Source organism: Aquarana catesbeiana, linkage group LG10 (genome assembly GCF_042186555.1).
Source record: "Aquarana catesbeiana isolate 2022-GZ linkage group LG10, ASM4218655v1, whole genome shotgun sequence".
NCBI lineage: Eukaryota > Metazoa > Chordata > Amphibia > Anura > Ranidae > Aquarana > Aquarana catesbeiana.
Window position 1 is genome coordinate 256,636,421 of NC_133333.1, and position 18,801 is coordinate 256,655,221.

The 18,801-nt window shown below is 45.3% G+C and overlaps 1 protein-coding gene across 5 annotated transcripts in view; it reads right to left on the minus strand.

Moving 5' to 3' along the window:
* The window catches only part of KCNAB2 (potassium voltage-gated channel subfamily A regulatory beta subunit 2), a 319,692-nt gene that overhangs the window by 259,348 nt on the left and 41,543 nt on the right, over positions 1–18,801 (minus strand). The window contains exon 1 of one of the 5 annotated variants that reach the window (XM_073603685.1): positions 6,117–6,234. The exons of the other annotated variants lie outside the window; for them this stretch is intronic. The gene's annotated coding sequence lies outside the window, so the exon portion shown is untranslated. Of the gene's footprint in view, positions 1–6,116; positions 6,235–18,801 lie in introns of those variants that run through there. 5 annotated transcript variants of the gene reach the window in all.

Sequence of the window (18,801 nt, forward strand, 5' to 3'; positions counted from 1 at the left end):
TGATAGGTGACACTGGTGGGCACTGATAGGTGGCACTGAAGAGCACTGATTAGCAGCACTGATGGGCACTGATTAGCGGCCCTGGAGGGCACTGACTAGTGGCACTGATAGGCACTGATTAGCAGCACTGGAGGGCACTGATTAGTGGCACTGATTAGCTGCACTGGAGGGCACTGATTAGCAGGACTGGAGGGCACTGATTAGCGGCACTGGAGGGCAGCACTGATAGGTGACACTGGTGGGCACTGATAGGTAGCACTGATTAGCGGCACTGGTGGGCACTGATTAGCAGCACTGATGGGCACTGATTAGCGGCCCTGGAGGGCACTGACTAGTGGCACTGATAGGCACTGATTAGCAGCACTGGAGAGCACTGATTAGTGGCACTGATTAGCAGCACTGGAGGGCACTGATTAGCAGGACTGGAGGGCACTGATTAGCAGGACTGGAGGGCACTGATTAGCGGCACTGGAGGGCACAGATGGGCACTAAATTAGCAGCAATGGAGGGCACTTATTAGCGGCACTGGAGGGCATGGATGGGCACTGGTTAGCGGCCCTGGAGGTCACTGATTAGCGGCACTGGAGGGCACTGATTAGCGGCCTGGAGGGCACTGATTAGCGGCACTGGAGGGCACTGGAGGGCACTGATGGGCACTGATTAGCGGCCCTGGAGGGCACTGATTAGCGGCCCTGGAGGGCACTGATTAGCGGCCCTGGAGGGCACTGATTAGCAGCCCTGGAGGGCACTGATTAGCAGCACTGGAGGGCACTGTTGGGCACTGATTAGCAGAACTAGAGGGCACTGATTAGCGACACTGGAGGGCACTGTTGGGCACTGATTAGCAGAACTAGAGGGCACTGATTAGTGGCACTGGAGGGCACTCATTAGGGGCACTGGAGGGCACTGATTAGGGGCACTGGAGGGCACTGATTAGGGGCACTGGAGGGCACTGATTAGGGACACTGCAGGGCACTGATTAGGGACACTGCAGGGCACTGATTAGCGGCACTGGAAGGCACTGATAGCGGGCCATGGAGGGCACTGATTAGCGGCCCTGGAGGGCACTGATTAGGGACACTGAAGGGCACTGATTAGGGACACTGAAGGGCACTGATTAGGGACACTGGAGGGCACTGATTAGGGACACTGAAGGGCACTGATTAGGGACACTGGAGGGCACTGATTAGGGACACTGGAGGGTACTGATTAGGGGCACTGATTAGCAGCACTGATGGGCACTGATTAGTGACACTGATTAGCAGCACTGGTGGGCACTGATTAGGGACACTGGAGGGCACTGATTAGGGACACTGAAGGGCACTGATTAGGGACACTGGAGGGCACTGATTAGGGACACTGGAGGGCACTGATTAGGGACACTGGAGGGCACTGATTAGGGACACTGAAGGGCACTGATTAGGGACACTGGAGGGCACTGATTAGGGACACTGGAGGGCACTGATTAGGGACACTGGAGGCACTGATTAGGGACACTGGAGGGCACTGATTAGGGACACTGGAGGGCACTGATTAGGGACACTGGAGGGCACTGATTAGGGACACTGGAGGGCACTGATTAGGGACACTGGAGGGCACTGATTAGGGACACTGAAGGGCACTGATTAGGGACACTGGAGGGCACTGATTAGGGACACTGGAGGGCACTGATTAGGGACACTGGAGGGCACTGATTAGGGACACTGGAGGGCACTGATTAGGGACACTGGAGGGCACTGATTAGCAGCACTGGTGGGCAGTAAGGTGACCGATGTCCCTCTAACAGAAGCTGGTTAATGACTTTCTTCTTTCCTTCATGCTGACAGTGTGAGGGGGAAAAAAAAGCCAATTACCAGCTTCTGTTTACTTCTCCGATCAGCTGTCATTGGCTGGCAGCTGATCACATGTTAAAGGGCCTGCTGTGATTGGCCCTTCACCCTAATCTGTTATCAGCTGAGTCCTGAGGATGCCCTCCTGGCAAAAAAAAAACCCGCGCTGTAGCCGTCTTTTAGGTATAGCGCGGGTAAAATTGGGCCCATCCTGTGGAACAGCTCCAGATTATGGTACCTAAAAATCTCCATAGACAACGCTTTGAACGCCTTTACAAGTTATCAGATTAGAGTTACGCTAATGGCTAACTGGCACTAAAATGATTGCTCTCGCTCTGACGTTTGTGGCAATATCTTACATGTCTGGAGCGATCGGCGTTTACATGTGTATGCGGGACCTACGTGTGCGTTTGCATTTGTGCGTGGGCACAGGGGAGCTTTATTTATTTTATTTTTTTGTAATTTCATGTATTTATTTTTTTATTTTTTTAACAATAACTATACCTCTTTTTTCTTTTTTTTTTTGATCAACTTTATTGCTAATACAAGGGATGAACACCATCCCTAGTGATTGCATGGGCCGTGATAGGTCCTCTCTATGGAGAGATCTGGGGTCTATTAGATCCTACATCTCTCCTCTGGCCTCCAATGCAGACACAGATCCACCTGATTGGCTGCTTCCCTGGACGTTAACGGCCAGATAATCCGAGAACTGCAACAGGAAGTGACTAAATCCTTGCCGATTCCAGTTCCTGACATCACGCAGTGGGAGGAACAACATCCGCTCCCCTCACTGTGTGCCTAAAGCCGAATGCCCCCCAGTCCTATCCTTGCTGGGCTCTCTGATCACATGGGTGGGACCCCCCTCCTGCCGCCTGTAAAAGTAATCCAGCGGCTGGTTAGTCGCTCGGATTACTTGTACTTTTGTGCAGAACCTCTGGCACTAAAAGAGGATCTCTCAATCATTGCTGCGGCGATGACCGAGATATCACCCTTCCCCTCCGAGGGCGTTTATAAAACGTACCCTGGGTGGGAAGGGGTTAACCAACTACGGAAAAGGGTGAGCTCCCTCTCATTAACATGCAGTGGGGAAGGGAAGCTTGCAAATTGTTAACCCTATGTTAAGAGACAAACAGTGTTCAAAACTAGTTTGCAACTGATAATGAAATCTGCCAGCAGAGTACAGAACAAGAAACCAAGTAGGATTTGTCAGTGCTTGAGTTATCAAAAAAGTGCACATGAGCGGCGGGAGGGAGCAGTAAAACCAGGTGGTTGAGCTGCGGCAAAAACCAAACAGCATGTGGCCTTCAGCGGCCATTACTACCGCCAAATGCAACCAATGCAAGTCTATGGGGCTGCATCAGACATGTACAATGTATGCGATTGAGGGGTGGGTCGAGCGACATCTACAGAAATCTACAGGTAGTGAGGAGGTTGGAGGTGGCAACATAACACCTCCTAACCACCTATCAAAGGTCCCCTGAAAACCAACCCAACACAGATTGTCCTTCAGAGGGTGCAGCACGTGTGAAAAAGCACTAATAGGTTAAGCCACTGGTTTTAAAGATTCACCTTTACAGAAAAAAAAAAAAAAAAAAAAAGGTCTTCCATGGATCTGTGAGATCGACACGATTAGGACTTTTCCAAAGTACCGAATTTCATGTCTACGGACACCACGCTGTAATGTGATTGGTCCGTGATTGGATCGGACTGACATCCTCCGTCTACATCTCCGCATGTCACCCCCCCCCTCAATCATCTACAGAACAAAACCAGGCCGACAGAACGATCGGATATTTCTGGAACTCAGACTTTAATTTGATTCTATTCATAGAAAATGAAATTTAGGAGAAAACTCGACTTTGACATTAAAAGGTGGAGATATAAAAAGAATTGATAGATCGATAGATCGATAGATAGATAGATAGATAGATAGATAGATAGATAGATAGATAGATAGATAGATTAGATAGATAGATAGATAGATAGACACAAGATTAAAAATGATAGAATGATAGATAAAAGAGATAAAGAAATAGATGGACAAGTTCATAAACAGGCAGACAGATAACGACACATAAGAAAGTGATAGACCAATAGATAAAAATAGATAAGACATGTTAAAGAGAGATTAAAAAGATAGATAAGACAGAGAGATGACATTGAAATATTAGACAGGACAATCCAGACTGACTTTAGAAAGTGAGAAAAGAATAGTCAGGCAATAGATACAAAAGATAGATAAAACATATAAGAAAAGATTAGAAAGTTGAATAAGACCGGGCCGATAAACAGACAGACAGACAGATAGATAGATCTGCAGACCAGCAGATGTACAGACAGACAAAAACAGATACAAAAGATAGATAAAACATAAAGAAAGAAAGATTAGAAAGTTGGATAGGACAGACGATAGAAAGACATACAGACGGACTGATAGATAGATGGACAGACAGACATAAAAAAAAAGATATAATGATAGAAAAAAAACAGATAAGACATATAGAAAGATTACAAAGTTAGATAAGACAGACAAATATAAAAAAGTGACAGAATGATATATAAAATATATTATATGAAATAAAAGAAGACATGAGAAAGTGATTTGATAAGACAGATTAGAGATGAAATCACACAGACAGATGAGTCAGCTAGATAAAGTAAAAATATTCCTTCTGAATAATAAGACTTCCCTCCCGACATTCTGCGCTCATCATGCACCGCGCTCATTATGCGCCGCTCTCATCATACACCACTGTCATCATACACCGCGCTCATCATGCACCGCGCTCATCATGCACCGCGCTCATCATGCACCACTCTCATCATGCACCACTCTCATCATGCACCACTCTCATCATGCGCCGCGTTTACCATGCACCGCTCTCATCATGCACACTCTCATCATGCACCACTCTCATCATGCACCACTCTCATCATGCACCACTCTCATCATGCGCCGCGTTTACCATGCACCGCTCTCATCATGCACCGCTCTCATCATGCACCACTGTCATCATGCATCGCGCTCATCATACACCGCGCTCATCATACACGGTGCTCATCATACAAGTCCTGCACAGCAATCCTAAAGCTAATCTATGAGCAGAGGCGCCATAATACCGATCCAAGCTCACACACAGGGAACTCTAATATCTGAGCAAACCTGAACTTTCTGATAATACGAATAGAAGATCTCAGACACAAAAACGCGGCTTTTACAGAGTTTGACGTTTTTTTTTGTTCTCTGCTTCCACACGCCCCTTCATGTTAGCTTAGGTGTCCATACACACATAGACATTTAGAGGCGGTTAAAGGCAGAACCCCCCACCCCCCCCCCCCCCAAAGGTCCTGTTTAAGGAGAGGAGCATTTTGAGCATTAAAAAAAAAATAATAATTCTCAAAATGTGCCTAAACACACATACTTACACTCTAACGGCCAGAGTAAATGAACATTCTGGCCAAAAGAACGCCGGACGCATAAACATGTGCCCAAACACGCCTTTTTATCACGTTTTACTGCTGCTGCTAAACTCCCGAAAGAGAACACAGTGTGCATGCGGCCTGAAAGTTCAGACCTCAGACTAATGGGGCTTATTTAGTAAAAAGCAAACAAAAAACAATAATAAACACACAATGCCTAGGAGATTTCAGTCAATTATCATAAGAACATACATAAATATTTGTATTGTATTTTTCTATTAAAAAAAAAAAAAAAAACATTATATATATATATATATATATATATATATACATACATACATACACACACACACACACACTACCTTCTCCCCCTCTCTCAGAAAGTCTTCAGATTTTTTTCCAAATATAATTTTTGTTTGTATATATATATACACACACACATATATATATATATATATATGTATGTATATTCTTTTTTAATTTTCACAATAAATATTGCTATAATAGATATAAAAAATAAATATTGCTATAACAAATAAATATTGCTATAAAAGAAAATAAAAGATATATATATATAATATAAATATATATAGACAAACAAAAAAATAAATCTAAAAAGCAGAAGACTTTCTGAGAGAGAGAGAGAGAGAGAGAGAGAGAGAGAGAGAGAGAGAGAGAGAGAGAGAGAGAGAGAGAGAGAGAGAGAGAGAGAGAGAGAGAGAGAGAGAGGAGAGAGAGAGAGAGAGAGAGAGAGAGAGAGAGAGAGAGAGAGAGAGAGAGAGAGAGAGAGAGAGAGAGAGAGAGAGAGAGAGAGAGAGAGAGAGAGAGAGAGAGAGAGAGAGAGAGAAGTCAGGAAGCTCTTACCTTGTCACCCTGCAGCAGAAAATGCCTGAACTGCAAAGTCCAAACCAGTGAGTCTAGAAGAAGCGGTTCTGCAGATGGTGCACAAATTTCAGCAGAATTGGGGAGGAATGCATTTTTAAGCAGATCCCTCCCCAGTTAAATTGGGAATGGGAAAAGCTTGTCTATCTGCTGCTTTTACCACTCGGCTAAAATCCATTTAAAAGTGGATATTAGGAGGGAGGAGAAGGAGGAGGAAAATATCAATGCAGCTACAAGAATAACGCTTAATGCCCGTGGTACATCCTGAGTCGGCATCTTTGTGTCAGGATGACGGCATGCAGGATCCCTCCGTGGAAGTAATGTAAAGTGACACTTCTGACAGATACAAGCGCCACAAAGAGAATGTCAATCACATGTCTTTGCACCCAAATCGACAATATGTAGCCACGGATCAAGACGTCTGCTGCCAATAAAAGGCGGCAGGCCTGCGGTTGGAAATTATGCACGCACGGACTCGGATAAAGTCAGAGAGGAAAGTAAACGACATTAATGAGGTTGGTATGTCGGGCACAGGTCCAGGCTGTCTTAAAGGATAAGTGCGCTTTGGACAAACGACTGTATTGGTGGTCTACCATAGGACAGGAAATGGGGTTCTTATAGAGCATTCTGGTCTGTATTGCTCAGGAAGCCAGCTATAAAGGAGGTCCTGCGAGGATCATCTATGGGTAGGCACCTACAGGTCCTAGGGCTATGGCTACCCACCTATTTCACCAATGAGCAGGGTGGATATATTCCTACATACAATAGAACCAAGGAATGGTAGCTACTTTCCTAAATACAATGGAACCAAGGCAGGGTGGCTACGTTCCTCCAAACGGTGGGACCAAGGCAGGGTGGCTACGTTCCTACACACGGTGGGACCAAGGCAGGGTGGCTACATTCCTACACATGGTGGGACCAAGGCACGGTGGCTACGTTCCTACACACGGTGGGACCAAGGCAGGGTGGCTACGTTCCTACACACGGTGGGACCAAGACAGGGTGGCTACGTTCCTACACACGGTGGGACCAAGGCAGGGTGGCTACGTTCCTACACACGGTGGGACCAAGGCAGGGTGGCTACGTTCCTACATACATACAGATCAATGCAGGGTGATTATATTCCTACATTCGGTGGGAACAAGACGGGATTATATTCCTACATTCGGTGGGAACAAGACGGGATGGCTACGTTCCTACATACAGTGAGACCTAGAGATTATGGCTACGTTCTGACATACAATGGGACAATGGAGAATGCCAATCTCTAACAGGAAGTAAAAAAAAAAAAAAAAAAGGAATTGGGAGAGCTGGAGGAGGTGAGAGTAATAGAAGGTCTTTTCTGAGGTAAGAATACATACAGTACTTAAATAGAATTCTTTTTAAATCAAAGTTCTCTCAGGAACTTGCCATCTTGGTTCAGTTTGTTTGCCAAATCTAGCATCCAATTTTCTGTATTTCTATTATTGTCATTTCTGGATTTAGGCTTTTGACCCATTTAAGCCCTGAAGAAGGGGTACAGCCCAGGAAACACATCGGCTTTCTCTTAGCAATTATAAATAAAAGAACATTCTGGACTTTCCCCTGACCTCCTGTCCTGGTGACCACAATCACTGGGAGAAGAAAAGGTGGAACCTCCCCGACCCGGGGACAGGACAAAACGTGACAAAAGTTCCAGACATTTTCAGTTTCATCCAAAAAAAAAAAAAAAAACAAAAGCTGAAGATTTGATGCAAAATCAGACAGGTCCACGTAAATCATGGAAAATAGTTCTGAGGGAGCCGTGCAGATTTGTAGGTGGTTCCCTCAACCCTGTTGAGTATTCTAATAAATTTACATTTCAATTAGGCTTTCACTCCGTCTATACTATTAACGTCAGACTCTTCAAACCCACTTGACAGTTACCCTTTCGCTTTTTATCAGGGAACCAAATCATACGTATGAATCAGCAAGGCGAGCACACCCGTCATTGGAAAATTGCTGATTCTGAGCAGATTAATTGGCGCTGGGGAGCTGTATATGGCCTACCACCCGCAGAACACCATTTATAATTGGAAGGAGACACATTTTTTGACAATTGAGGAGACATGAAGGGCTACTGTCCAAATACTGTACATCCATGTAAATTGCTTACCAGACATAATAATGCTGTTTAGCTGGTCTTGAGATTCTGACATCCACCTCATAGCTGGTCTCCTTTGGATTGGAGTGTTTACTAAGCTCCAAGATTGCTGCTACACCGTATGCAACAATACACAGCCCTGGAGTGAGTATCCATCATAATGCACAGAATGGCAAGCGCTCAATGGTCATCACGGGACATCTTACTGGAAAAAGAATCCTCAGACGTGCTCAATGGTCAGCACATGGCATCTTACCGGAAAGAGAATCCTCAGACGTGCTAAATGGCCAGAACAGGACATCTTACCGGAGATAGAATCCTCAGAAGTGCTCAATTGTCAGCATGGGACACCTTACTGGAAAAAGAATCCTCAGAAGTGCTCAATGGTCAGCACGGGACATCTTACCTGAAGAAGAAGAATCCCCAGAGGTGCTCAGTGGTCAGCACGGGACATCTTACCGGAAGGAGAATCCTCGGATTTGCTCAATGGTCAGCACGGGACACCTTACCGGAAGGTGAATCCTCAGAAGTGCTCAATGGTCAGCACGGGACACCTTCCAGGAAGAAGAACCCTCAATTCTCCTCATTGGTCAGCATGGTCAAGTGGCTGTGATAACCAATGAGCACTTGTCATTGGGACCATTATGATGGGTACTCACTTTAGGGCTGTGTAATTTGGCGTACAAAATGCTATACCAGGATCATGGCTGCTATGTGCAATGGGGTCTAGAGGGGTGGCCAGGATATTTGGAGTTAGCTCAGCTTTTCATTTTTCATGTAAAGGTGAACTTACCCTTTAATGCCGTGTACACACGGGCGGACTTTTCGGCATCAAAGGTCCGACGGTCTTTCTGACGTACTTTCGACTGACTCTCTGACAAACAGACTTGCACACACACGATCACACCAAAGTCCGATGGATTCGTACATAATGACGTACGACAGTACTAAAATAATGAAGTTCATAGCCAGTAGCCAATAGCTGCCCTAGCGTCGGTTTTCGTCCGTCGGACTAGCATACAGACGAGCGGATTTCTCGATAGGAACTGGGTCCGGCGGAAAGATTTGAAACATGTTCCAAATCTAAAGTCCGTCTGATTTTCGACAGAAAAAGTCAGCTGAAGGTCCGATGAAGCCCACACACAGTCGGATTGTCCGACGGATTCGTTCCGTCGGACCGGTCTGGTCGAAAAGTCCGCCCGTGTGTACACGGCATAAGACTCATCTGTTTTTTTTCTACAGTCTGTGACCCATCAAGGAGAATTCCCTTATTCATTTATTACAGGTACTTATATTCCACCAACAATTTACACAGCACTTTCCATATTTACTGTACATTCACACCCGAGCGTCGCATTTTTGAGTTTTTTTTTGTTTGTTTGTATTTACGTTTATGTGTACAGCTTTTTTCATGCGTTTTTGAGCTTTGGTGTTTTTTTTTAAATTTGCCAATAGAGAAAAATATCATCTATTTCATCATTTGTTGCTATGTTTTTCAGCTTTTTCATCCGTTTTTATTATTTATTAATTATTTATTTACTTTTTTTTTGTAAAGGATCAAGGGTTAGCGGTTAAAGATTAGGGTTAGGGGTTAATTTAGTATTTATTTAGTTAGGTTAGGGTTAATATTAGGGCTAAGGATTAGGGTTGGGGGCTAATATTAGGGTTTAGGATTAGGGTTTATTAGGGGTTATTATTAGGGTTAAGGGCTGGGTTTTTCTTATTTTATTTATTATTCCTATTCATTTTCAATTAATGCATTTAAGCAGAAAAATGCTCAAAAACTAAAATGCTCAAAAAATGCTTGAATCAAACGTTTCCAGGCATTTCTATGGAATGACAAAATGCTTCAAAATTGCACCAACCTGACCATTTAAGCTACAAAAAAAGCTCCAGAACTTTGAGCTTCAGGTGTTTGGATTCAGGTGACTTGGAGTGGTGATGTGAACAGTCTCCATAGAGAACAATAGATTTCTCCTCCTGCGTTTTGGAACTACAAAACTCCTTAGACAGGAGCCAATTATCCCACCAGCATGTCTTTGGAATGTGAGAGGAAACTGGAGTACCCGAAAAGGAAACCAAAGCTGGCACGGGGAGAGCATGCAAATTCCATGCAGGTAGTGCCGAGGTTGAGATTCAAACAGACAACCCCAGTGCAGCTAGGTGGAAGTGCTAACCACTTATTCTCTTCACTTATTGTCCCTGAGACATAGCAGGAAGTAAAAGGCGATCTCGCAAAAGCAAAGGGCGTTTCCCTTTTCTTCTGGACTAGTGACATCTCATGGTGACAATAGTCACCATTACCAAGAGAGAGTGTGCACCTCCCCAGCAAATACACAGATAGCAATAAAAGCCAGAAAGCTTTTGACTTTGCAGACACTTTGCACTGTTTCTATAGGTTACTGGTAAAAAAGTCAAAGGAGGACTCAAAAATTTTAATACATTTTTCCTGAAAAAAGAAGAATCGTTGATTTGTCCAACGCTCTGAGCATGCTCCCTGTTGAAGAGAAAGATCTTCAAGGACTGAGGCTAGTATACTGTACAGGTATAGGCAATGGCCAGCCAGCTCTGTTTCAACCTTAGCTTCACATTGTTTCTTACAGTGAAACTAAATTTATAAAGAACCCCCCATCTACCATCAACTTCCCCTCTACCGCCACCACCCAACTCCACCGCCACCACCCAATTCCACCACCCAACTCCACCTCCACCACCCAACTCCACCACCCAATTATTCAACTCCACAGCCACCAACCATCCAACTCCACAGCCACCAACCATCCAACTCCACCACCCAACTACTACCAACTACCACCAAAACTCCTTGCCAGATATAAAGAGGAACGTATTATACTTTCAGACAGAATGATTGGCAGGTAATTGAAGAATACACAGGTCAAGTAAGGGCTGTAAAGCTAGAATGAAATATATTTATTATTTATACAAAGCAACCTGTTAAAATAATGCATTGAAAATACACAACAGCAAAGAGTCTTTTCTTTTCATCCTAATTGAAATGTTTCAGCTCTATAATTCATACATCATCCTACATCACTTCTACTCATCAGCAGACCTCCACTCCATGCTGTAAGCTAAAACAAAAAGGTATATACACCAAATCAGCCATAACATAGTGGCCACCCACCTAATATTGAGTAGGCCCCCTTTTTGCCACCAAAACATCCCTGACCCCTCTAGGCATGGACTCCACTAGACCTCTGAAGGTATGCTGTGGTATCTGGCACAAAGCCATCAGTAATCCTTTAAGTCCTGTAAGTTGTGAGGTGGGGCCTCCGTGGATCGGACTTGGTTTTCCAGCACATCACACAGATGCTCCATTTAAATGAGATCTGGAGAATTTGGAGGCCAAGTCAACACCTCAAACGCATTGTGTTCCTCAAAGCACTGTTGAACCATTTTTTTCAGTGTGGCAGGGAGCATTATGCGGCTGAAAGGGGCCACTGCTATCAGTGAATACTGTGTACTTGGTCACCTACAATGAATAGGTAGGTGGAATGCGTCAACTATCATCCACATAAATGGGAGGAGCTAAGGCTTCCCAGCAGAACATTGCCCAAAGCATTACACTGCCTCTGCTGGCTTTTCTTCTTCCCATACTGCATCCTTATTCACATGCCCATTGAAGGCTCTTTTGTCTGTGGACAAGGGTCAGCATGGGCACCCTGACCAGTCTGCGGGTACACAGCCCCTTATACAACAAACTGAGATGCTCTTTGTGTTCTGACACCTTTCTATCAGAACCAGCATTCACTTTTCCAGCAATTTGAGCTCCAGTAGCTCTTCTATTGGATTGGACTACAGGGACCAGCATTCTCTCCCCACCTCCATCAATGAGCATTCCTTCCCCACCTCCATCATTGAGCCTTCCTTCCCCACTTCCATCATTGAGCCTTCCCTCCCCACCTCCATCAATGAGCCTTCCCTCCCCACCTCCATCAATGAGCCTTCTCTCCCCACCTCCATCAATGAGCATTCCTTCCCCACCTCCATCATTGAGCCTTCCCTTACCACCTCCATCAATGAGCCCTCCCTCCCCACCTCCATCAATGAGCCTTCCTTCCCCAGTTCCATCAATGAGCCTTCCTTCCCCACCTCCATCAATGAGCCTTCCCTCCCCACCTCCATCAATGAGCCTTCCCTCCCCACCTCCATCAATGAGCCTTCCCTCCCCACCTCCATCAGTAAACCTTCCTTCCCACCTCCATCAGGGAGCCTTCCCTCACCACCTGCATCAGTGAGCCTTCCTTCCCACCTCCATCAATGAGCCTTCCTTCACCACCTCCATCAATGAGCCTTCCCTCACCACCTCCATTAGTAAACCTTACTTCCCACCTCCATCAGTGAGCCTTCCCTTTCCACTTCAATCGATGAGCCTTCCACTCCCACCTCCATCAATGAGCCTTCTCTTCCCACCTCCATCAAGGAGCCTTCTCTTCCCACCTCCATCAACGAGCCTTCTCTTCCCACCTCCATCAACGAGCCTTGCCTTTCCACCTCCATCAATGAGCCTTGCCTTTCCACCTCCATCAATGAGCCTTGCCTTTCCACCTCCATCAATGTGCTTTCCCACCCCCCCACCACCATCAATGTGCCTTCCCTCCCCCCACCTCCATCAATAAGCCTTCCTTCCCCACTCCCATCATTGAGCCTTGGCTCCCCATGACCCTGTTGTCGGTTCTCCTTCCTTGGAGCACCTTCGGTTGGTCTTGACCACTGCAGTTCGGGAACATCCCACAAGAGTTGCAGTGTTGGAGTTGTTCTGACCCAGTCGTCTAGACATGACAATCTGGTCCTTGTCAAAGTCCCTCAAATACTTACACCTGCCCATTTTTTTGGCTTTTGATGAATCAACTTCAGGAACAACATGTTCACTTGTACCTAATATATCCCACCCAAAGATGCCATTGTAACGGGATAATCAATGTTATTCACTTTACCTCTCAGTGGTCATAATGTTGAGGGTGATTGGTGTACATTGATGTCTGGCAAATAGGCAAAAGAATTCTGGTGTCCTACACTAATCATTAGTATAATGATCAGCTAAGCTCATGTCAGCCCAAGAGCCTGTTGACCCCTTAACCCTTCCAGTGACGGAGTTGTTTGGCATTTTTTTAACCTATGCTAAAAGTTTGCCAGCGTCCAACTGCCTGAAGGTACGAGCCTTTAACACCGGGACTTTGAATAGTTTGCCTCTGTCCTTTACTGTACAACTAAGATAAATCATTTCAGGCCTGAAGATTACTTAAAACCCCCAAAACATTATATTTTCCAATAGCAGAGACCCTGGAGAATAAAATAGTGGTAGCTCCAATTTTTATGTCTTAGTACAACGGTTTATCAGGTGTACATTTTCTGTCCCTTATGTGACAGGTTCTCTTTATTTAAACATCAGCAGTCTTTTTGACCCCCTGATGTCTCACTTGCCCTCCACTGAAGCCAATAAAGCACAGATCATAATCCATTAGCTTCTTCCCTGGCCATAGTGGATGGGAAAAGTGTCAGCCGAACCCAGAAGTGATATAAAGCACGTCACATCCGGTTCTTACTAAGTAGAGGTAAGTAATGGACATTTACTGGTCTACCTACCCTCTATCTGGGGGCACCCGCCATGGGGTTCTTGAACCAGAAGGGAGGGCATATCTTGGGAAATATAGTGGACACGTGTAAAGGGTAGGGGTGCACCGAATGGAAATTTTGGTGCCGAAACTGAAAATGCACAATGCACTTTGCCGAAAATGACAGTTTCTAAAAATTGTTTTATATTTTTTATATATAATTATATTATATTTGACTTGTTAATGAATATCATCAATCCAAATTTATATGAATTTTTTGGCCATTATTGGCACCTTTAGTGCAAGAAAAGCTCAAGAAAAATGCAGTCTGCAATCTCTGACCATCTCCTGTATCATATCCTCAGTCTCTAACCATCTCTTGTATCATGTCCTCAGTCTCTGACCATCTCCTGTATCATATCCTCAGTCTCTGACCATATCTTGTATCATCACCTCAGTCTCTGACAATCTCCTGCATCATGTCCTCAGTCTCTTACCATCTCCTGTATCTCTTCCTCAGTCTCTAAACATCTCCTGTATTATGTCCTCAGTCTCTGACCATGTCCTGTATCATATCCTCAGTCTCTGACCATCTCCTGTATCATGTCCTCAGTCTCTGACCATCTCCTGTATCATATCCCCAGTCTCTGACCATCTCTTGTATCATGTCCTCAGTCTCTGACCATCTCCTGCATCATGTCCTCAGTCTCTTACCATCTTTTGTATCATGTCTATAATCGCTTACTTACACTTAAACACATTGCTAATAGTATTAGCAAAATTTCCATTTGGTGCACCTCTAGGAGACATGGTACAGGAGATGGTCAGAGACTGCAGACATAGTACAGGAGATCAATGCAGCCTACCTGTGCCTGTGGGATGCAGCCTTGTTATTGTCTGTGGGATGCAGCCTGGCTGTGCCCAGATCAGAGCGATGATCTCCTGCTGTGTCACAGAGCTGGATTTGAATTTCCCGGGCCACAGTAACATGGTCCCGCTTCCTGTGATCACGTCATACTGATTCAATGTCCCGCTATTGGATCAGTGTGCCGCCTATCACAGGAGGTGGGACCTTGTTACTACGGCCGCCTGGACAATTCAGCTCCATGACACAGGGAGATCACCGCTCTGCAAGGAGGGGAGGAGGGAGGGGAGGACAGGACCTTGAGCCGCCAGAATAACACCCCGCAATGGGTGGCGGCGCAAGCCACATCTACTGCGCATGTGCTTACCCGGTGCCTTATCAGCACTTTTTTATTTCGGCAATATGCCGAAAAACACCATTGTTGCTGCCGATTTATAGCATACATACATGGCAGAGAAAGTGTTAAAAGGACACAGGTTAAAAAGTACAGATAAAGGGATATACAGTGCCTTGAAAAAGTATTCATACCCCTTGAAATTATAACATGTTGTCATGTTACAACCAAAAACATAAATGTATTTTATTGGGATTTTATGTGATAGACCAACACAAAGTGGCTCATAATTGTGAAGTGGAAGGAAAATGATAAATGATACAAATAAATATGTGAAAAAAGTGTGGGGGGGCATTTGTATGGCGCCCCCCGGAGTCAATACTTTGTAGAACCCCCTTTCTCTACAAGTCTTTTTGGGGATGTCTCTACCAGCTTTGCACATCTAGAGAGGACATTTCTGCCCATTCTTCTTTGTAAAATATCTCAAGCTCTGTCAGATTGGATGGAGAGCGTCTGTGATCAGCAATTTTCAAGTCTTGCCACAGATTCTCAATGTGATTTAGGTCTGGACTGTGACTGGGCCATTCTAACACATGAATATGCTTTGATCTAAACCATTCCATTGTAGCTCTGGCTGTATGTTTCGGGTCGTTGTCCTGCTGGAAGGTGAACCTCCGCCCCGGTCTCAAGTCTTTTGGAGACTCTAACAGGTTTTCTTCTAAGATTGTCCTGTATTTGTCTCCATCCATCTTCCCATCAACTCTGACCAGCTTCCCTGTCCCTGCTGAAGAAAAGCACCCCCACCACATGATGCTGCCACCACCATGTTTCACGGTGGGGATGGTGTGTTCAGGGTGATGTGCAGTGTTAGTTTTCCCCCACACATAGCGTTTTACTTTTAGGCCAAAAAAGTTCAGCTTTGGTCTCATCTGACCAGATCACCTTCTTCCACATGTTTGCTGTGTCCTCCACATGGCTTCTCACAAACTACAAACAGGACTTCTTATGACTTTCTTTCACCAATGTCTTTCTTCTTGTCACTCTTCCATAAAGGGCAGATTTGTGGAGAACACGACTAATAGTTGTCCTGTGGACAGATTCTCCCACCTGAGCTGTGGATCTCTGCAGCTCCTCCAGAGTTACCATGGACCTCTTGGCTCTTCTCTGATGAATGCTCTCCTTGCCCGGCCGGTCAGTTTAGGTGGACGGCCATGTCTTGGTAGGTTTGCGGTTGTGCCATACTCTTTCCATTTTCCGATGATGGATTGAACAGAGCTCCGTGAGATGTTCAAAGCTTGGGAGATTTTTTTATAACCTAACCCTGCTTTATACTTCTCCACAACTTTATCCCTGACCTGTCTGGTGTGTTCCTTGGCCTTCATGATGCTGTTTGTTCACTAAGGTTCTCTAACCAACCTCTGAGGGCTTCACAGAACAGCTGTATTTATACTGATATTAAATGACACACAGGTGGACTCTATTTACTAATTAGGTGACTTCTGAAGGCAATTGGTTCCACTAGATTTTAGTTAGGGGTATCAGAATAAAGGGGGCTGAATACAAATGCCCCCCCCCACACTTTTCACATATTTATTTGTATCATTTATCATTTTCCTCCCACTTCACAATTATGTGACACTTTGTGTTGGTCTATCACATAAAAACCCAATAAAATACATTAATGTTTTTGGTTGTAACATGACAAAATGTGGAAAATTTCAAAGGGTATGAATACTTTTTCAAGGCACTGTAACTATCGCCAAATCATGGAATTATTTTGAACTTCTTTTAATGTCAGATTTGTTTCCCTATAAGCCCTCTGGTGGACGCGCTCTCCCAGCATGCTCTGTGTAAATAGGATCGATCGCTTAGTAAAAAAAAAAAAAAAAAAAGTGCCATTAAATCTTAAAAACGTCAGCAAAGCTCCTTCCCCCTCGTGGGAGCACCTGAAGCACGCAGACTAATGTAACCGTGTCACCGGCTATTACCAGGCAGACCGCCACCGGCTATTACCAGGCAGAGCGTCACCGGCTATTACCAGGCAGACCGTCACCGGCTATTACCAGGCAGACCGTCACCGGCTATTACCAGGCAGACCGTCACCGGCTATTACCAGGCAGACCGTCACCGGCTATTACCAGGCAGACCGTCACCGGCTATTACCAGGCAGACCGTCACCGGCTATTACCAGGCAGACCGCCACCGGCTATTACCAGGCAGACCGCCACCGGCTATTACCAGGCAGACCGCCACCGGCTATTACCAGGCAGAGCGTCACCGGCTATTACCAGGCAGACCGTCACCGGCTATTACCAGGCAGACCGTCACCGGCTATTACCAGGCAGACCGCCACCGGCTATTACCAGGCAGACCGCCACCGGCTATTACCAGGCAGAGCGTCACCGGCTATTACCAGGCAGAGCATCACCGGCTATTACCAGGCAGAGCATCACCGGCTATTACCAGGCAGAGCATCACCGGCTATTACCAGGCAGACCGCCACCGGCTATTACCAGGCAGAGCATCACCGGCTATTACCAGGCAGAGCATCACCGGCTATTACCAGGCAGACCGTCACCGGCTATTACCAGGCAGACCGCCACCGGCTATTACCAGGCAGACCGCCACCGGCTATTACCAGGCAGACCGCCACCGGCTATTACCAGGCAGACCGCCACCGGCTATTACCAGGCAGACCGCCACCGGCTATTACCAGGCAGAGCGTCACTGGCTATTACCAGGCAGACCGTCACCGGCTTTTTTTTCAAAAAAATCTGTGGTTGAAAAAAAAAAAATATATAAAATATACTGTGCGAATATCATGTGACATAAAAATATGCAACGCCCACCATTTTATTCTCTAGGGCCTCTGCTTTAATAAAAAAATATATATATTGCTACATCTTTGGTGCTTTCTTTTAAAAATGAACCTTCCATATTATAGTGAATGGAAATGCGCAAAAATGCACTGCGTGAGTCACATCAATTTTTTTCTCAATTGACAACATATGAAAAAAAACGCATTAAAAATGCCTGCAAAACACATAATGTGCTGCACTAAATTTTATCACTTTGCATTAAAAAGCGATAGGTGTTTAAAAAAAAAAAAAAAAAAATCGCTGTTTACAACGCACCAATGTGAATGGGCCTTTAATGCCATTTTAATAATAAATAAAAAGACAACAGCGTCCCCTTTACTCAAGAAATGTAATAAAACCTTCATCTCCGGAAGTACCGCGTCTTCCTCCCCTCCCCCCCGCACAGACAACGGGTTCTATGTGAAAGACCCCCAGGGCCCCCCGGGGACGAAGAGCTGTGAAGACTCAACCTATGAAGAACAAAGTGAATTCGGGTTTTCTGAGCCGCCGGAGCCTCGTCTGCTCTAACTCTGTCCACGGGGGGGAAATAGAACGCGCGTATTTCCTAACATATAGGACTAATTGGCAAAGTATTTCCATGGAAACAGATTTTCATTTTGCTACCAAATATTTGGGTTTCTACCAGCAATAAATCCTCTGCATCTCTGCTAGCAGATGGTCGATCAAAACATGTATGTTGCTCCCATCCAGCTAATCCTCTTTCCAGAATCAGAGGCCGCGTCTTCCCGAACACAAGTTCACGACGACTCCGCTCAACGCACACGTAGGCACGGAGTGCGACTCGGCGTTCCTGAACATTCGCTGTGCAGAAGGGACAAGGAGGAATACTTTATAGACACGATCGGTCTTCACCCACGAGGGGACATCCTTTGACACTCTCAGTTTTCACCC